An 8,395-nucleotide genomic window follows, 5' to 3' on the forward strand; every position below is an offset into this window, starting at 1 on the left:
CATCGGGGGGCTGTCCCCCCCCCAAATTACTTTTTGTGCCCCCCTAAACGTAACGCACAGAACAATTAACCAAACTTGCATTACTGTGCATTCACACCGCCGGCGTCGAGAGCGTCAAAGTGGCCGGAAGTCATTCATTTTCAATGTAAACCAGCGTCGAGAAGCGGCGCGGCGCGACTTGGCCTTTGAGAGCGTCGAGCAGAGTTGAAATCAAGGCAACTTTATGGTAATGAGCTATGACGCGGTTGGGCAGCAACCAATCGGAACGTAGAAGTCAACCGCTTGAGAGGATTCCAGAGGACGCAGCTCCGATCAAATTAGTTCCCAAGCAAAATAGAGGACAGGTTGATTATTGCTGTTTCGCGTTTGCAGTAATCTATGATGTGTCCCTGTTTGCGTACAGGGAGATAAAAAAATAATTAAAAGTGATACGTGGACCAAGGTGTCTGAGATTATACATTTTAAGTAAAGGATCTTAATATTTAGTCCACAACAACATTTAATGAGATTAATTTATAACGTTAACCTCCCTGTGGTTAGTCTGCATAAAATCAACAAGTCTGTTTGCTTTGCGGGCACTTTAAATACATAATAAGCATTCGATCTACGTCACAGCGTTTGTGCGCTCACGAATCTTTCTGCAGCGTCGTGAGCAGCGCAGCAAGTACCGGTGTAAACGCACAGTTAGACGTTTGATATTGAATGTTATTAATTTAGATCATTGTATTAATAACGGTGTTTCAGCAGAACTTTACTCACAGGAACAGTAATCACTACAACGGTAACACTAGAAATGCATAACACCTTCAGAAATGATTCAGATTCATTATTCAACGCATTATTACACAGAACATAATTTTAAATATAATTATATTCATAAATGACTGTTAAAACATCCCAAAACAGCACCCAAACCTTGCAAAGACCTACCTCATTAATTATTCAAATACAACAGCCAATGGCAAGTCTCCAGCAGCAGACCTTTCAATATGTTATTTTTGTGTTAGTAGTTTTATTAATTCAAATTACAATATGCAGTTTGTGTGTAAGTATATGTATATATAAATCATGCAATTCATTTAGTTAAGCATACAGTATTGCATTGTTTATACGCAATTCCTTTGCGCAGCTGAGCTGCGCGTTGCATGCGATCTCAGAATAAATTTTTGGCGGTTTTGGAAATGTTAAGAGACAATAAACAGAGACGTTGAGATCAAACGGTGAAGTATTTTATTTGAATAATTGAACAAAACAAGACTATTGTGGTCTATTTTAGTTATAGCCTAATATGGGTTTATATTATGGTCTGTCTCAGATCATTAAAAAAAAGTGTGCCCCCCCCCCCATGAAAATTAAATGCCCCCCCATTTGGTTTGTTCTGGCGACGGCCCTGCATTTCTGTAATCTATATAGCCTATACCAATCAACAGTTTTTGAACTGTAAGATTTTTTTTTTAAAGAAGTCTCTTCTGCTCACGAAGCCTGCATTTATTTGATCCAAAGTACAGCAAAAACAGTAATATTGTGAAATATATTTATTTTTAAAATAATTTTTTTTCCCTATTTGAATATATTTTCAAATGTAATTTATTTGTGTGATCAAAGTTGTATTTTCTGCATTTTTACTCCAGTCTTCAGTGTCACATTTTTTTTAAACAGTTTTTTTTTTTTCAGTATTCTTTGATAAATATAAGGATCCAAAGATCAGCATTTATGTGAAATAAAAAGCTTTTGCAACATAATACACTATATCATTCAAAAGCTTAGAGTCAATATATAATTTTTGTTTTTTGGAAAAAAGTGATGATAAAGTAAAACAAATTCAAAAGATTTCTATTTCAAATTAAATACTGTTCTTCTGAACTTTCTATTGATCAAAGAAACCTGAAAAAAAAAAATCTACTCCGCTGGTTTCAACATTATCATAATGTGTTTTTTTTTTTTTTTTTTTGTTTTTGAGAAGCAAATCAGAATATCAGAATTATTTCTGAAGGATCGTGTGACTGGAGTAATGATACTAAAAATTCAGCTTTGAAATCTCAATAAATTATATTTTGAAATATATCCAAATAGAAAACAGTTAATTTAAATAGGTTAGTACAAATATTTTTGCTTTACTTTGGATCAAATAAATGCAGGCTTGGTGAACAGAAGAGACTTATTTAAAAAATATTAACAAGCTTACTGTTCAAAAACTTTTGACTGGTAGTGGATACTACACAGGCAACTTTAATTTTTCTCAAATTTCTAGCTTTTAAATGGCTTAGAAATCTATAACTGCTGGACAATAACAAATAATAATGATTTTTTTATATGCTACAAACAATGTTTTTTTTTATCACATAATAAGGCAGAATAGTTTCTATTCTGTAATAAATGCTATGTCAATTGGTACTGCATTGTTCAGCCTTTATTTATCACCTGCTGGAGATTACTTAAAAACCTTATATTATTGCAATCGTATGTTTAATGTCTTCGTGTTTGCAAAAGTTTCTGGGCTTTTTTCTGTGTCAAAACTGTTTTCATAAAGCGATAGCTGGACGCTTTTGCCCATATTTGGATCTTCCTGAAATGACTTTCTGTGCAGAGTGCCCCCCCGGCTTCGAGTATGAATGAAACACACACTACAGGAGTGTTTGCGCTCTGTGATGTCCATCTCGCTGTATTCTGGGTCCGAATTAAATATCAAACCATATGCAGACTATCCCGTCTCTTTGAGTTTAAATCTATATTTATTCACACCAGCTCTTGAAAACCTCTGAGAAAAACTTGACCGAAAAAGTGCAGGGGACGAATTTCCATGATATTAAAAGTGCGGGGGACACGTCCCCGTGTCTCCCGCGTAATCTACGCCCCTGTTTTTAATTATTTTTGTTAAAATATATCTGCCGACATTTGGATTGCTAATCAATCAGCAAACAGCAGCTGACTGTGAGTCTATGATATAAACAGAATTTTTTTGATTGCACATTTCTAGCTAGCAATTTGTCGCAGAGCTCCTTTCTTAATTTTTTTTTGCAAAAAAGCTTGGCTTGATGAACAGCCGGACACAAGGCCTAACGTTAAACCTGATGAGGATGTTTCTCCCTCCCCGGGCCCAACATCAACAGTGTTGCCAGATTGGAAATGTCCAAGTATCATACCAGAAGTTCAAAATTATCGTATTTGGAAGAAAATTATTACATTTAACAATTAACTACATTTTGATACGACCTGCAAATTACCACTAGGAGTATGGTTGGACAGAAGCAGTGCGACAAAAATACTGTCCCATAATTTTTCACAGTAATCTGACAATAAATGGGGCACACCCAGATTTCCATATGCACACCCAGAGTCTCTTTTCTGGCTACGCTACTGTAATAAACTAATCAATTACACTTACATTTGCAGAAAGCACATACTTTGTAGTCAATATGAGCCTAAAATGCAAAATAATAACCCTGATTAGGGATAGAAAAGATCCATTTCCAGAAGCATATTTTTATAAACAAAATTTGAAAAAAAAGTTGAGGTATATAGCTAGGTATATAGCCTAGCTATATAGCCTACAAACAAGTAGTAGCTAGCTATATAGCCTACACACAAGTAGTAGATAATACTTGACCTTTGGCCCCTCCCCCACACCACCTTGACATTTTGTCCTTGACCCCTCCCCCACTTGTCCTTGACCTTTTGACCATGACCCCTCCCCCACCTGACCTTGACCTGTGACCTTTTAATGGTCACAGGTGTTGCTATGCCATTTGTTTGTAATAAATCAGGGTTACACATCATCAGCAGTAAATGACACCATCCATTAATAATCCGCAGCTGTGACTTGTCATCTGTTTCGTAATATATCACGTTGTAAGGATTATCCTAATGATAAGTGTGACGGTCACCTGTTTGAAAAATAGACACCGGACCTCCGATACGTGACCATCCGGCGACACGTGTCCTTTAGGTGAAAGATAAATCCTGTGTGTGTGCGACCATCCGGTGACCGGTGAACTTAAGGCAAAAGATTTTATGGTCTGTCACATGTGGGGCGGGGTTTCCCCAGCAGCAGCATCGCATTCGAGATTATGTAAAAGCTGACTTTGGCGCCGAGAAAGCCGTACAACTGTAAATTGTGCCTGGCAAGGTTTCTCGGTGAAAATACAGACAGCATGCATGAAAATGAATCAAGATCAAAGATAATGTGACTTCATGTCATAATAGGAGTGTGCCTACCCTCAAATATAATCTGTTGAATGTATATAAATCGTTTCACAGTGATATAAAAAAGGTTTTAAATAAAAATTCCAAGAATGAAATGGAAATAAAACAAACAGTAAATAAGTTGTATAATAAAGGTTTTAAATAAAAATCCTAATAATTATATGGAGATAAAACAATAAATAAAGTTTTAAAATAAAAAACCCTAATAATTAAATGGTGATAAAACAAACAATAAAGAAGTTGTATAATAAAAGTAAAAAATAAAATCCCAATAATTAAATCGAAGTAAAACAATAAATAAAGAAACTGTTTAATAAACATTTTTAAATTAAAATCCTAATAATTCATTGGAAATAAAAAAGATCAATAAAGAAGCTATATAATACAATTTTTAAAATAAAATCCTAATAATTTAAATCGAAATCAAAACAATCGATAAAGAAGTTGTATAACAAAGGTTTTAAAATAAAATCATAATAATTAAATGGAAATAAAAACAACCAATATAGAAGCTGTATAATGATATGTTTTAAATAAAAAATCTAATAATAAAAGTTCACTCTTAGTACTAGATTAATATTGTACAGTTGAAACCTCTAAAACATGGTCCTCTCTTTCTCCCCTCTTCTAGAGTCTCTCTAAGTGTGTGTGTGTCTGTCTGTGTGTGTGTGTTAGATACATCAGCTCCTGACAATTTTGTGAGATTCAACCCCCATCACTTTACAATCTACCTTTGTGTTAAAACGTGAACTATCCATATGACATGACCATTTCGCGTTTTTCCGGGTTATTGTCAGTGATTCGTCAATGTTATCCATATAGCACTCTCTATGCAAGGACGCATCTGTTAACAACGTGATGCGGGTATTACGTTGCATTCATGTCTCTCTCTCTGCACCCCTCTCTCTCTACCGCTCATGCATGTGTACCTTACACATTAATTCCTCTCCAAGTCTTATTTTCTTATTTTAAATGAAAATAAACCAATTATACATTCACACACAATATAAAACAAAAAATGTACAATAATTTTACTCATCACTAAAAATATACATTTTACCAGGATCGGGGAAAAAAATATAAATAATTGAGCAGAACGAAGGATATGGGCTATTGAGCAACCCGGACATGTCATTGACAATTCAATTCACATTAATTGTTGCAACACATTTTCTACATTATATTTAAACCTTTTATATTCATATTCACATCATATTAATGATTATTGTATCACCCCCTGAACCTACCAACATAGTAAACATTCTGAAGATCATGTAGTATAACTGATCTTTTTCAAAAGCTGTGTAATTATTTTTTACTGTACACCTGCAGTACCACCACACAATAAAATACTGCATGTACGTACATTTTTAATCATGGAAGGTGCTATACCAACCCATAGTTTGGTTACTTGTTGGGTTATTTTTAACCCAACATTTTTTAGTGAGCACACTTTTGACGGATTTGATAGACGGACTATGTCATCTTGTTGTAACATGGTTGCGATTAAGAACCATAACAGGTTATAGATATATGCTGTGTCCCAAACCTAAGTGCATGAACTCTGAAGTGCATATTTGAAGTGCGAATGTGTCACAGGGGCGCGACGAAGGGTGTCCCAAACTGAAGTGTGTGGACTCCGAAGTGCGGATGTGAAGTGCGATTGGGTCACAGTGTCACGATGTAAGCTGTCCCAAAGTCAGAATGCACACTTCGAAGGGCGCATTTGAAGTGCAAATGCATCACCGTGGTGCAACAAAGGCTGACGAATTTCGAAAATGACTTTAAATGCGCCCACGTAGCAGTGCTTCTGTGTCCAAATGCTCTATCAGTTACCAAGAGAAAACAACAAAAGGTGCTAATATAAACTCACAATGTGATAGAATACTAGGGATAAAAAGTTATAATCTTAACCTTTAACACCATACCGAAGTCCCAGATAGCCAGATAATGAAAATATAAATATAAAAAATATATATAAAAATTATTTGTGTTTGGGATGCTTTGAGCACGGAGGCTGTAGTGTATACCGCATGTTTGAAAGTGTTTAGCTTAAATGATTAATATGAATAAACAGTGCTCATAAACGGCTGCTGAGGTCGAGGCTCAAGTGAAGCGTGTTGAGGCTTGGACCCGGAAACAGCGCTTCTTACGGAAGTCGACCGGAAGCTGATGTCGGCCGCGTGCCGCCATCTTGTAGCAGAACTTCACTTGCATTAGCATCCCATTGACTGCCATTCATTTTGGCGTCACTTTGACAGCGAATAACTTTACATCTGAGGCGTTTAAAGACTCCATTTGTCCATTAATTATTTCTAAAGAAACATGAAAATGTATAAAGACATTACCTTGTATCTTACTTTATGTTCCCGTAGAAGCAGTTTTTGTAAAAAAATAGGTTAACGATTGCATCATAAACAGCGACTCTCTGTCACACAGTAGAGAAATTACCGAATGGACAGGAGGAGAAGCTCACAGGCAATCTTTTTCTGTCTATGAGGCTATCGGGGGGGGACGTGGAGGTATAAAAAGTCAAGGGAGATAATTAATCAGAATACTTACTCCTGCTCACTCATGCCAAAGAACTCCCCGCTCAAGATCGCCATCTCTGCAAGATTAACGATGGCAGTTTGCACGCACAGCTACTAGAAGATTTACATCTGTCTGACGTCATCAAGCTTAGTTTGAGTCTGCGCGTCAGAAACGGAAGTACTAAAAATAGCTAAAAATGGGCTTCACTTGTCTCAATTGAGTCCCAATGGGGTCGCTGTGTCCATTTCTTTTACTGTCTATGTTTGCACCCTACCATATCCCAGAATCACTTGCATGCATATGGCGACAGGGGCAGGTGAGAGTTCTGTGGAGGACTTCACATTGATATGTAAGTAGGTTATTGTATATTCATTCACTCAAATACCTAGCGAAAGTGTTAAAAGCCCACAAACAATAAGACAGTCGCTATACAAGACAATGGTCTTTCTCGTTGTTGTGTTTTTGAAATGCTGTCATGCAAGATATGTCTAAAAATGTTTTAAGCAAACTTAAGCACTGCAGTATTTTGTATGCATGGCCTGCTTTGTCATATTTTCTATTGTTAAGATTACAAACCTGTCTTTATATTTTTCATAGGTGTTTCCATTTTCTCTTGTTTTATTACTATTCTATTGTTAACAGGCATGGTTTATTTGCTAAGTGTCCTGGGACAGGAGAGGGAGCGAGTGGAGCTTTTCAGAGAGGACATCAAACTACAGAGAATGAGAGAAGAGCGCAAGTTTTCTCTTCTTAAGATAATGCTTAACACATACATTCTACATTAGGCAAGAGATAACAGTAGGAAAAAATGGGTATATTACAGTTTTTCAATATCTTTTTTTAAATGTCATATTGTCAATGGAAAAACCTAATTTCTCTAGTTTATTTTTGTGATGCAAGTTAAAAATTAAATACATTAATTTTATACATTTTTCTTTTTAGTGTGTAATTTATTCATAAATAAACCGGAGTACTTTCTATACATTTTGTATTTTTGTTTTTCATATTCATGTGTAAATAAAAGAGAAGTACTCCTGTACATTGTAATTTTATTTTAATGCAGCTTTTTTTTTTTCGCAGCTTTTTTTTTTCACAAAACATTCTTTTATGTGTCTATTTTTTTGTCCTGTAAATATATTTTTTTACACATTAAAACAAATTTATTCTACACATAACTGAAAGTACGTTTTACAACCATTTACTGCATAGCTTAGGTTTAACGTCAGAAAAACAACATCAGTTTGACACATCATTGCTGACACATTCAGCTCTATCCTGCACAGGGGTCTGCTCTGATTTAGAGAAAGAAGGAAAAGAGAAATTGTTTAGAGCTATGACAATGTAATTAGTCCAAATATTGAGATACTTTAGTAAACTATAATAACTACTAATACCATATTGGGGAAAAACTAGTAGTTGTCATATTTAAAACATTTGCTAAAGGGACAGTTAACCCCCCCCAAAAAAAATTGCAAATCTGGAACAACTTAAGTGTGAGTAAATGCTGAACTGTCCTTTAAGTAAAAGTATTATCTTGCATACTCTAATATACTTAAGCTATTGAGAGTAAAACTGTTGGGTAGTTTAATCTACAACAATGCATCATGTTGTAAAAGACCATATTTTTGTAGGGCTGCTGTCCTGTGAAAAAAAAAAAATA

The sequence above is a fragment of the Carassius gibelio genome, chromosome B24 (assembly GCF_023724105.1).
Source record: "Carassius gibelio isolate Cgi1373 ecotype wild population from Czech Republic chromosome B24, carGib1.2-hapl.c, whole genome shotgun sequence".
Taxonomy (NCBI): Eukaryota; Metazoa; Chordata; class Actinopteri; order Cypriniformes; family Cyprinidae; genus Carassius; species Carassius gibelio.